This window comes from Lactuca saligna, chromosome 5, assembly GCF_052625555.1.
Source record: "Lactuca saligna cultivar CGN05327 chromosome 5, ASM5262555v1, whole genome shotgun sequence".
Classification (NCBI taxonomy): domain Eukaryota; kingdom Viridiplantae; phylum Streptophyta; class Magnoliopsida; order Asterales; family Asteraceae; genus Lactuca; species Lactuca saligna.
In genome coordinates, this window is record NC_136421.1 from 265,064,393 (window position 1) to 265,076,745 (window position 12,353).

Consider the following 12,353-nt stretch of genomic DNA (forward strand, 5'->3'; position numbering starts at 1 on the left):
TCTCTCTCTCTCTCTCTCTCTCTATATATATATATATATATATATATATATATATATATATATATATATATATATATGATAATTTGAGAATTCATAGTATCATGAGAATCAGAGAACAAAAAGGTGGAACATTAGATCAAAAAATGAAAGGGTTGGATCAGTAGTGGCATGATTGTAATTATAATTAATTCCAATGACATTTTAGGATTTTTAAGAATATATCAAGGGAAATATTGGAATAAAAACTTATTTACCTAAAAATTAGACTAATTACCCAGTCTTTGTTTAGTTTCTCTCGCCAATCTCTCTCCCCTCTTTCTTTCACTTTTTTCTAATGTAACCTAGGTTCCACCATTGCCAATCGATGTCGTTGTCTTCTGTATCTGGATAATCTCTACTAAAAAAATGCTTTGTTCTCCGCCTATTGAGATCTGTAACGCCAAACCCTAGGGTGGACGAGTTCAAACGATTTGCAAAAGTTTAATGCAATTAGATCTAATTTGTTCTCAAGGTCAAACTCAAGATTGCTTGTGTATATTTCGAATGACAGAAGTTTACATCAATCAACTCAATTGAATTCTCTAAAATCAAAAAGATATCATGAAATCGTGAACACACACACATTCTCTCTCTCTCTCTCTCTCTATATATATATATATATATATATATATATATATATATATATATATCCCTCTCCACTACAATTTAATCAATATTCCAATCTCAGTTAACCTCATCGTTGTCAATCATCTTCCCCCATAGAATGAATCTTCAATTGGCTACCAGATCGTCCACCTCAGTTGGTTGTTCCTCCACTCCACCTCATCAGGTATAAACAAACTACTATAAACATGACTCCATTTCTTGATTTTATGTTTTCTATTGAGTTTATTTTGGAAAAAAAAATTCGATACCTTAGATGGTAAAATGTCTATTTTTCTTGATTATATGTTTTAAAATGTCTCAGATTCGTTACCTTGATGTTAATCATTGGTATTGGTTTGTTTCTTTAAATTTTAAGATCCAATAATGTGCAATGAATTGTGTCTATGTTTTATAGGAAGATATGTTAATTGACATCCAAGTAAAGAGAATGGAGGTGATAATATGACACTAGGAATTAGAGAGATTAAATGACATTCCATTTAATGACTAATTGATGATGTACTAGAAGCCTAAAATGCCATATTTGTCAAATCTTGAAAAATGAAACTCTAAATCATGCTTTATCCTGTAATGTAGATGTAAATCCTAATACCAATGGCAACTCTATTTACAACTTTTGAACATCTAGATAGTTATCTATTGAACCATAAATCACATGGGCAAGTGTATACACATATCAATATGTTGTGTTACTTGATTTCATGTACTTAATTCAACTGTAAAAAAGAAAGGTGGTCTATCAGTGGAGATGTGGGAGTAATATACAAATACAAGAACACATTAATTGATGTCAAATTTGACACACAATCAAATGTATGCTTCTTAGTTCTTACTTCTAACTTCCTTAATCTCATATACGGTGCATCATCTTCATTGTTACACTAAATACGACAGATTGCTACAACATTAACATTCATGGAGTTTGTTCCCTCAACAAAGACTATTGCTTCATTCAAACTCCCTAATTTTACATTTGGAAAGGTACAATTACTACATTCATTATCTGTTTATTCATTTCTTGATCTAATATTAGAGATTTGACTTTTGACTTTCTTTTTTCCTCACAACATGAGGTCCAGTATTTTCATTACCATGCTCCTTTAACATCTATAGTTGCTTTGACTCAAGCTCCAAACGTTGACCTTTCAGCTACAACTACCAAACTTATATTTTCCATAGGTCCAGAGGCATGCTATGAAACTTATTCTTGTAAATTAACAAAGTACACTATTAACAAACCAGATTCTAGTGCTTTAGTAGTCCTATAAGCAATATCCTTTCAAAACCTTTTAAATTATATAAACATATCTTTTCAATAATGGAACATAGAATATTTTCAAGGGTGATAAAGGGGACACAATAAGGGAATCATATATACACCACTTTGATGCATTAAAAAAGAATGTTGTTGAATGAGAGATTATCGTAAGGTTCTTAACAAATGAAAACACCTTCATTGTTGGATGGTCTTATGCGGTTGATGGTTTAACCACGGTTAAGGATAAACTCAACAACCATGGTAAATATAACATCATTTAATTAAAAAACAAAAGTTACAATATCTTTTTGTTCCTATATTAGAAAGAATTGAGAAACCACACACAGAGTTAGAATTTTGATGTGGTTTCTCTAGAGAAGTTCGTGATCTAGTTGACATTGATCTTAAACTAACTCCAAGAAAATAACAACTTTTGAGCATTTGAATTACATGTGATTCATATGTAAATCAGAATTGAATCACATAGAAATTACATGTGATTCACATATGAATCACATATAATTCACTTGTAAATCACAAGTGAATCACAAGTGAACACATATGAATTATATATGATTCATATGTAATTCACATATGAATCACATATAATTCACAAATGAATCACATGTTAATCACAAGTGAATCACATGTTAATAACAAGTGAATCACATGTTAATCGCAAGTGATTCACATATGAATCACATGTAATTCATATGTAAATCACAAGTGACTCACATGTAAATCACAAGTGAACCACATATGAATTATATGTGATTAAAATGTAATTCACATATGAATCACATGTAATTCACATATAAATTACATATGATTTACATGTAAATCACATATAATTACACACATGCATTTTGTGTATATGTTCTTCGTTAAATTTTTAAAAGTTTTCTTGTGATATTCACATTTGAATCTTAAAAGATGCAATCACATGTGGATACCACATTATATAATCACATGTGAATCTTACATGATATAATCACACGTAAATCTTACATGATATATGCGTATGTATTTTTGTGAGTGTTCTTGTATTAATCATTTTTTTGTCTTGTAGATTTGGAACAATTTGTGGAAAATATTGAAGAGGTGAAAAGTGATAAAATGAATATATATATATATATATATATATATATATATATATATATATATATATATATATATGAAAATCTTGACACGACTAAATTAAAATGCTTTGGAAATTTGTAGCATTTTTTGTTTTTTTATAGAAAAAACATCATAAATGGTCCCTGTGGTTTCCCCAAATCTGAAGCTTAGTCACCGTGGTTTAAAAACATCATAGATGGTCCCTGTGCTTTCAAAACTTTTAACGATTGGTCCTTATAGCTCACTCCGTTAATTTTTGTCCGTTAACTGAAGGGTATTTTCATCATTTCACTACCACAGGGACCATTTATGATGTTTTCTCTTATTTTACAAAAATGAAATAATATACAAAAGGGTTCCCCCCCCCCCCTCTCTCTCTAAAAAAAAGAAACCCACTCCCCCATCTTCTTCTTCTTCCTCACCTATATGAACAAAGCTAAATTTGATGTCCTTCTTCTCCGTTTTGATCAATAACTTTGTACAACACATTTGGATCCTAAAAGATAATTACATGATCCCACCCAGTATTCCTCTTCCAATACAACTATCTGTCCAAACCATTCAATAAAACTCTGTTGCGTCTCCTCTTCATTGTACATCTCTGCCTGAACTCTGCCGCACCGCAATTAGGGTTCGCCACCAAGATCAATAATGAAAAGAATGACATGTAGAACAACTCAGCTTTGTCTGGATCCAAAAAAACCATGGTCACATAAGACCCAGATGAGATGGGAGAAGAAAATGTGGAAGAAGATGCAGTGAAAGAAACAATAGAATGATCAAAACATGAAACATAGTTCCAAGAATTTCCAACAAGCAAATCAACAAAAGCTCCAACAATGAATTGATGATTGTTCTTCCCATTTGTTCTCAAATACCATTGCAACAACTTTTCCGAACAACCCTAATCTTTCAAATTACGAGTCTCCACCATCTCCTTCATCAATTTCTTAAAACCCCTGTAAGGATTCTCAGATTCCATCACCATCACCACACTCTCGTTGAGGAATAAAGACGTAATCCCACACTATCGAGCGATCCTTTTTCCGTTTTAGAAAACAGAGGCACCCAAAACTCATATTCGATAAAAAAATCCATTTTTGTGATGAAAATAGTTGTAGAATGTTAGAATTAACAAAGGGAAACATGTTTGATCTTAATATGGTTTGGCAATCTAATGAATAGAAAAAATTTTAGAATTTAAACTTATTGCCCACCAAGTGTTTGATCTTTTGTCCGAATGAGCTTTCCATACTGTAACTTATAGTTCTTAGTTATGCTCATTGATTTCAACAATTTGGCTTCACAATTAAGCCATTAATTTGGCATTTAAATTTCTTCAAGCAATCGTTAAATCCTTAAATCATAACCTGGAGGTGTTAGGAGAAAGGCTTCCAGGAAGAGAGAGAGAGAGAGAGAGAGAGAGAGAGAGAGAGAGAGAGAGAGAGAGAGACCTTTATATATTATTTCATTTTTTATAAAATAAGAGAAAACATCATAAATGGTCACTGTGGTAGTGAAATGATGAAAATGTCATTCAGTTAATGGACAAAACTTAACGGCGTTAGCAATAAGGACCAATCATCAAAAGTTTTGAAAGCACATGGACCATCTATGATGTTTTTAAACCACAGGGACTAAACTTCAGATTTAAGGAAACTACAGGGACCATTTATGATGTTTTTTCTATTTATATTTTATTTTGGACAAAATTGCAAAAATGGTCCCTGTGGTATGCATTTTTTTGAGGTTTTAGTCCAAACCTCGACTTTTTTGGATTAGTGGTCCTTTTGGGCTGGTTTACATGCAATTTTGGTCCCTGTCCAAACTAAAAAGACTATTATACCCTTAATGAATTTATTTTTCATTTTTCTTTCCCTTTTTAAAATTATTATTATTATTAAATATAAAAATGGGTCTCTCTCTCTCTCTCTCTCTCTCTCTCTCTCTCGTTCTTGGATACCACCAGCAAGGGAAGAAGAACTGGTGGCTGCCCCCACCTCTGCAACTCCCTTCCTCCGTTATTTTCTTTCCCGTCGATCAAATAGCCCAAACACCCTATGTTCACTTCGTGTGCTACCCACCTCCACAGCCGTCAACAAAAGGGGAAAGCAGCCGAGAGGAGCAACGGAGCAGCCATATTGCCATCACCATCGATGCTTCAACCATCTTTGAGCCTGTCACCGCCTTCAGCTCCTGCGCTTCTTCTGTCTTAGAAAGAATCAAAAAGGGGTTGCTGCCTCCGATGTTTGCTCCGAGGAAACACCCACTTCGGTGGTGGGTTTAGGCCAGGGAATGAAGAAGAAATGGAGGTTGAAAGGGGGAAAAGGCAGCAACGATCGCAACAATCTTCAGGGGAAGTTCAGTGACTAAGATCGACAGGTAAAATGATGGAGCAACAAGGGGTTGTTGCCTCGAACTCTCGTCGGAATTGACCATCACCCCTGACATTTCATAACAGGAAACGAAGGAGAAGACATGCGAAGTAGAAGACGCAGCTGCCTCCTGTTCTTCTTCTTGATGGCAACAACAAAATTGAATGAAAAGAAAGGTGTTTGGAGCTGGTTTATCTCATCAAAGCTTTGGATGTGAAGAAGGAGAAATGGGTTCAAGATTTGGGTTGTTGATTTAGGTTCTTATTTTCGTTTACAGCTTCCATTTTCATCAGAAAATGGTGGTTTCCAGGTTTGATCGGGGGAGAAAAACAATAGTCAAAGGTGGGTGCTGGAGAGAGAGAGAGAGAGAGAGAGAGAGAGAGAGAGATGTGGGCCCCAAATTAGGTAATTATTTTATTTTTCATTTAAATTAAATAGAAAAAGCATAAAAAATATATCAGAAGGGCATAATAGTCTTTTCAGTTTCGTGAGGGACCAAAAACACATAGAAACCAACCCAAAAGGACCACCAATCCAAAAAAATCGAGGTTTTGGACTAAAACCCTAAAAAAATGCATACCATAAGGACCATTTTTGCAAATTTGTCTTTATTTTGTATGGAATAAAATATTTGTACTATTGTATTTATAGATTAGTAAATAAAAATGTGTTTTTTATATTATTTACTTATGAATATTGTAGTATAACAAATATGCATATATGCATCTAAAATATTGGTTTTTTGGTTAAAAAATTATAGTTTTTTTTTTAAGTATTCCAATATTTTTTTTTTAAATTGCATATTTAAAAAAAAATCATTTTTCAAAAAACTTATGTTTTCTAAAAAGTTAAAAACTATGCGTTTATTTAAAAATAAAAAATTATTATTTTTATAAAAAAATCCAAAATTTTAATTAATTATGTTAATTTTTAGACATTTTTAGTAATATTTCCAATAACACGTAAAATTAAACATCAAATGAGATTGGTAAAATGACGATAATGTCCTTAACGAGTTAATTTTGATCTAACGCTCCATATTTAGTTATCGGGTTCTTAGAAAACTATGAGTTCTCAACGAATCTCATCTCTATCTCTCTCTCTCTCTTTCCCTCTCTCTCTCTCTCTATATATATATATATAAATATATATATATATATATATATATATATATATATATATATATATATATATATATGTTCAGGTTCATTTGAGACCATACTAATTTTGTGAGACCGTGAGACCAAGTCTAAAAATAAATTTAAAATGCAAAATAAAATGAAAAATCAAAAAAAAAAATTATTATTTTCGGAACTTTAATTACCTTAAAGAATTAAATTTTTAAAATATATATATATATATATATATATATATATATATATATATATATATATATATATATATATATATATATATATGTGAAATATTCTAATAGAATATTACACTGTAAATATTTTAGTGTGATTTTTAGAATGTTAAAATGTTCTACTAGATTTGTCAGATATATAGAATATTCTAATATTCTACTAAAATATATAAAAAATGTATTTTTTATTATTTTTATTTTTTTGGTAATTTTTTTTTTTTTGGAAAATATAAATTCTAAAAATAATAATTGAAAAAACAAATTCGAAAATTTTCAATTATTTTACACTTTAAAAATGTTTTTTTAATCTACTAAATGAGTGAAGAATTGCGTTTCACGGTCTCACAAAATTAGGTCGTCTCACTTTTATATATATATATATATATATATATATATATATATATATATATATATATATATATATATATATATATATATATATATATATATATATATGTGTGTGTGTGTGAGAGAGAGAAATAAAAAGGTTCCAAATATATTTAAATGAAATGTGATTATGACTTTTGTTCGAGGAGTTTAAATTATGTTGACCTTATTCGTGGGTCAACAAAAACTATGATGATCACCAATCATGGTGTAGATTAAAACTTTCTCATGCTTATCGCTTTAGTTACAGCTTAAATCCCACTAATTGTGTACCTTGTTCTCTCCACATACTTATTGCCTGTGTGTATCATATCTTTTTTACTTTATGGTTTCAACACATCTATATGTCGAAGTTTATATACTTCATAAAAACAAGTTTTTTATGCAAGTCATGGTTCGAAGTATGATATTATATAGCTAAATTGGTTGTTGGAGCTATAATTACAAGAGATCGGATCTTTCTTGAGACTATTTGAAGCCTTACTAAGTTATTTATATGTCTAATTTAGTTATTAATTTTCAACACAATTTTTCATTGGGTTATTATAGATATATAGTGGTGATTGATATTGATAGCTATATATGATTTACCTAGAAATTTTAATATATATATGTATATATATATATATATATATATATATATATATATATATATATATATATATATATATATATATATATATATATATATATATATATATATATATATATATATATATATGAAAGTTAAGAATAATAAATTTTTTAAGTGTTTGGTAAGATTGGTCCCTAAGGTACGTTATGTTTGTTTTTTTTTTGTCATTTTTGGTATAGTTTTAAAAAACTACTTACAACATTGATCCTTCACCTTTATGCTTTTGTTCATAAACAACCCTTTTATTTTCGTTTGAATTTTTCGTAACCCTCATCTTTTATTACATATTATTAGTATTTAGTTTTTTAGGCAGAAATGGTCCCTCATTATTATTATTATTATTATTATTATTATTATTATTATTATTATTGTTAGACAAAATTACACGATTGGTCCATGTGGTTTACCAGATTTAATACATTAAGGACAACGATGGAAATCGAAATCACTCTTTTACTCCCAATCCGATTTTTTTATTAATTTATAATTCTATTTATGGTTTTAAATTAATGTTTTGTTTATTAGAAAATAGTCACCCAATACCATAAAGCTACCCACCAGCTGTCATCACCATCACCACCAAAATTACATAAATGGTCCATATGGTTTACCGGTCGTCATAAATTCAGTCCCTACTATCTTAAAAAACCAAATTACACTCACATTAACGGACAAAAAACAACGGTCTATGTTTTTCAAATTGGTTTTCCGGTCGCTGCCATAAATGGCAATAAAGTTCAATTTGTGAGATCATTTCTTTATTTTCCTCATTTATTGCAAGAAATAATGATTTAGATTTATTTACTTCTGTAATTAGATGACATTGTTTATCTTCCTTACTAGATTATCTCAATACAATTCAACATGCTACTTTACTTTACAAAACAATACCTTCCGACCCTAGCAACGCCGAAAAATCTTTTCTAGTTTCTATTAATAAAATTAGAGTATTCTAACTTGTTATGAAAACTTAGTTTTTGAGAGAAATATGTTTTAATAGTACATAATATTAAGTTAATATATCGTACTAAGTCTAACTCCATTTTAATATAAGCAATGTTGAATTTTCACAAAATTAGGATGGTCAACAAGATTATATAAGTTAGCAAATTTTATTCCTAGATTTTAGCTATTTATGTTGGCTTTCATTGTCTTTTTGTCATTTTTCTAAACCTATATATAAAGGCAATCTTCAATAAATAAATGCATCGATCATTCAATGTACTTTTATGCTTTCTTTTCTTCTTAATATTCCCAACAATCCGGTATTAGAGCAACCTTGTAACAAAGGATTTCGTCTTCAGCAAAATGATGGAATCAAACGGTGCAACTATAAGTGTCTCACAACTACAAATACTAGTATTCAAAAGGCATTCTTATGAGTTCTAGAGTACAAAGATGAAAAATTCATTTCGGTCTCAAGATCAAATGATTTGGTAGAGAATAAATTTCTTGAAAGTCACGAAGTAACAAACATAGAAAATTACAAGAAAGATGCTAAAGCCTTCTTTTGAATCCAAAAAATGAATCCAAAAAAGTAGTAATTGAGATTATCTTTTTGAGAATCGTGTGCATCTCTACAACAAAAGAGACACAGGATGTACTAAAGAATGGATATAAAGGATCGAAAGCAATTGTTACTATAAATTACTGTTTCTTATAAGGAAATTTGAAACAACAAGCATGAAGAGAAATGAAACTGTACAAGCATATCTCGCAAGCGGTTCCATATGTTGTTAGTTAAATAAGAGCTTGTACAGACAACTTGCTTGATGAAACTATGGTGGCTAAGATACTAAAAAGCATGAACCCAAAGTTTGATTATGTAGTTGCAACCATTGCAAAATCAAAATATCTCTCCATGTTTATGTGGAATGTGGATGAACTCATGGTGTCTCTTCAAGCTCTTAAAATGTAACTTCCCAAATTTAGGGCTATATTTTTCGTTTATATTAGCTTGGAAAATAAATGAAGAATTAAACAATTAAATTAATAAAATAATTTAAATAACAAAATTTAAATATTTTAAACTAATACAAGAAAGAATTCAAAGAATAAATGTTGAAATTGCAACATTTAGAAATTAGGGACTAATTATGTAAAGACATCAAAAGAGTACTTAACCAAGGTGTTGACTCACTTGAATGACCTTGGACCATTTAAATCATAAATGGGATAGGGGATGAACTAAAAGAGCAAACTCCTAAAGTTTAGTCCCATTAGTTAAAGTTTAAGGATAATATTGCATAAATATAAGAAAACGAGGGTAGAAACTGAAAATAAGCTTATTAGATGCATCACCCTTCTCATTGCAACATTTGGAAGTTAGGAACTGATTATGTAAAGAAACCAAAAGAGTACTTAACCAAGGTGTTGACTCACTTGAATGACCTTAGACCATTTAAATCATAAATGGGATAGGATGGACTAAAAGATCTAACTCCAAAAGTTTAGTCCCATTAGTTAGAGTTTAGGGATAATATTGCATAAATATGAGAAGAAAAGAGTGGAAATTGAAACTAATCTTTTTATATGCATCAACCTTCTCATTTAAGCCAATGTAAACGATTGAGAGGGAGGGAGAGCTAGGAGGAGGCGATATTATGATCCAAAGCCCTCTAGAGTTAAATTCACACAGTTAGTGATCCACTGAAGCAAGGAGTTGAAACTATCTAGGGTTTAAGATATAAATCCTTCTTTATTTACCCTAATTTCGGATTTGAAGTATGGATTGGGAATCAAAATAAATTTCATAGTCATTTGTAGGGGTGTTAATGATTTGGCTAGAAATCGTGAAACTGGCTAAACCGGATATTAATTTGGTTTCGCAGTTTGTATTTCTCTTTACGGTTTGGCTTGCGGCTTCAAACTTACAAAACTGTAGTGAACAGTTTGGTTTGAGATTTCAAAATTTTAAGTCGTATAAAACCAAATCGGACCGTAGGATATATATATATATATATATATATATATATATATATATATATATATATATATATATATATATATATATATATATATATATATATATATATATATATATATATATATAACCAAATTGGAAGAAAGAAGCCTCGCAACGGGAGATTGAAGGCTCACAGCATGAGACGGGTTGCATGAAACTTTTGTTTGAGACTGTTCTCAAGATGTGAGACATGGAGCTCACGAAGTGAAAGCTATTGCAGCCCAAGCCCATGATCATTTTAGGGTTTCCTTCGTATTTAAGCATCTATAAACTCATTTTAGGGTTTCTTATCATCCCCAAAACCTCTTTCACCTCAGAAAAAACCCTAGTCTTCATCCTTGCTTGATCTTTTGTCATTTTGGAGCTTTTTTTTGTTTGGAAGAAGGAGAAAAGAGGAAGAAGAAGGTGATCTTGAGTTAAGGCTTGCAGGGAATCTTCATCAGCATCATCTTACATTGTTTTTGGATCATTGTAAGTATCAAATATTCCTCCTTTATAGTTATATGAGGCTAGATCTAGGTTTTTTCCCACTTTTCTCTTGATTTTGCAGGTTTGATGAATGAAAACCATAGAGTTGGCAACTTTGTGGGTTATGAGGGCCTTAGGAATGTCCTGGAGTTAAGATTAAGAGAATGGTTGCGTTTTGGAACCTTGCATGAAAGTTGGATGTCTTTTCTTCAACTTTTGTCCAAATGAGATCTAGAAAAGTATTGGACATTTATGTCTTGAAAGCATCGACTTTCTAGTGCGTATGGAGTTATAAGACCTTCTAGAAAGTTAGAGTTCAAGGCTTAATGGATTAAGGACTTAAAATTTGGACTTTTGGCTTCATACTGATCTTACGACGTGAGACATGGAGCTCACGAAATGAGGATTGTATGACCCTATTTCTGGTTAGCTTCTCCGAGCTCACGATATAGGAGGAGGCTCTCATGACGTGAGGTTAGCTCTTATGACTTTTCATGTCCGAGTTGACTAAGTTGAGTCGGGATGAGTTGGAATCGAACCAAGTGATATCTCATGACGTGACTAAGGATTGGTCACGATGTGAGGATGGATAAGTTAACATTGGGTTGTTGACTTTGACATTGACTGTTGAATTTTGGCATGGGTTGATTTTTGGTCAAAATTCTATTTTCATGAGAAGGTAGACTTAGGGTTTACCTTGTGTGGATTGATGGCAGGAGAGCCGTTAGATATGGTCAGCACGGTTTTGAGCTGAGTGTTAGTCGGCCTTGTGATTCAAGTGAATCTCCTCAGTGTATTATGGGGTCGAAGCCACCAATTACGGCCCATTGGCTTATGTTATATAGGAATACCATAGGGTGGCCCTTGGCATCTATATGAAAGACCCGAAGGTGGCTCCTGTCAATCTACATGCAAGACCATAGATCCGACCCTGGAAATTATATGTAGTATGTTAGTTGTTTATGTGATACTTGCATTGAAGACCAGGAGGTGGCTCTTGGCACTTGTCTGTAAGACCCAGGATTTTGGCCCCCGGCCTAGCAAGGAAAGACCATGATACAGATCATGGCATAATGGAAAGACTATGATTGGCACATAACAATCCCTATTGTATA

General features: G+C 31.3%; 1 pseudogene; it reads left to right on the plus strand.

Moving 5' to 3' along the window:
* The first annotated feature begins 1,375 nt into the window (after nt 1-1,375).
* Nucleotides 1,376-2,205, plus strand: LOC144998591 (mitochondrial outer membrane protein porin 2-like; annotated as a pseudogene).
* Nucleotides 2,206-12,353: the final 10,148 nt, after the last annotated feature.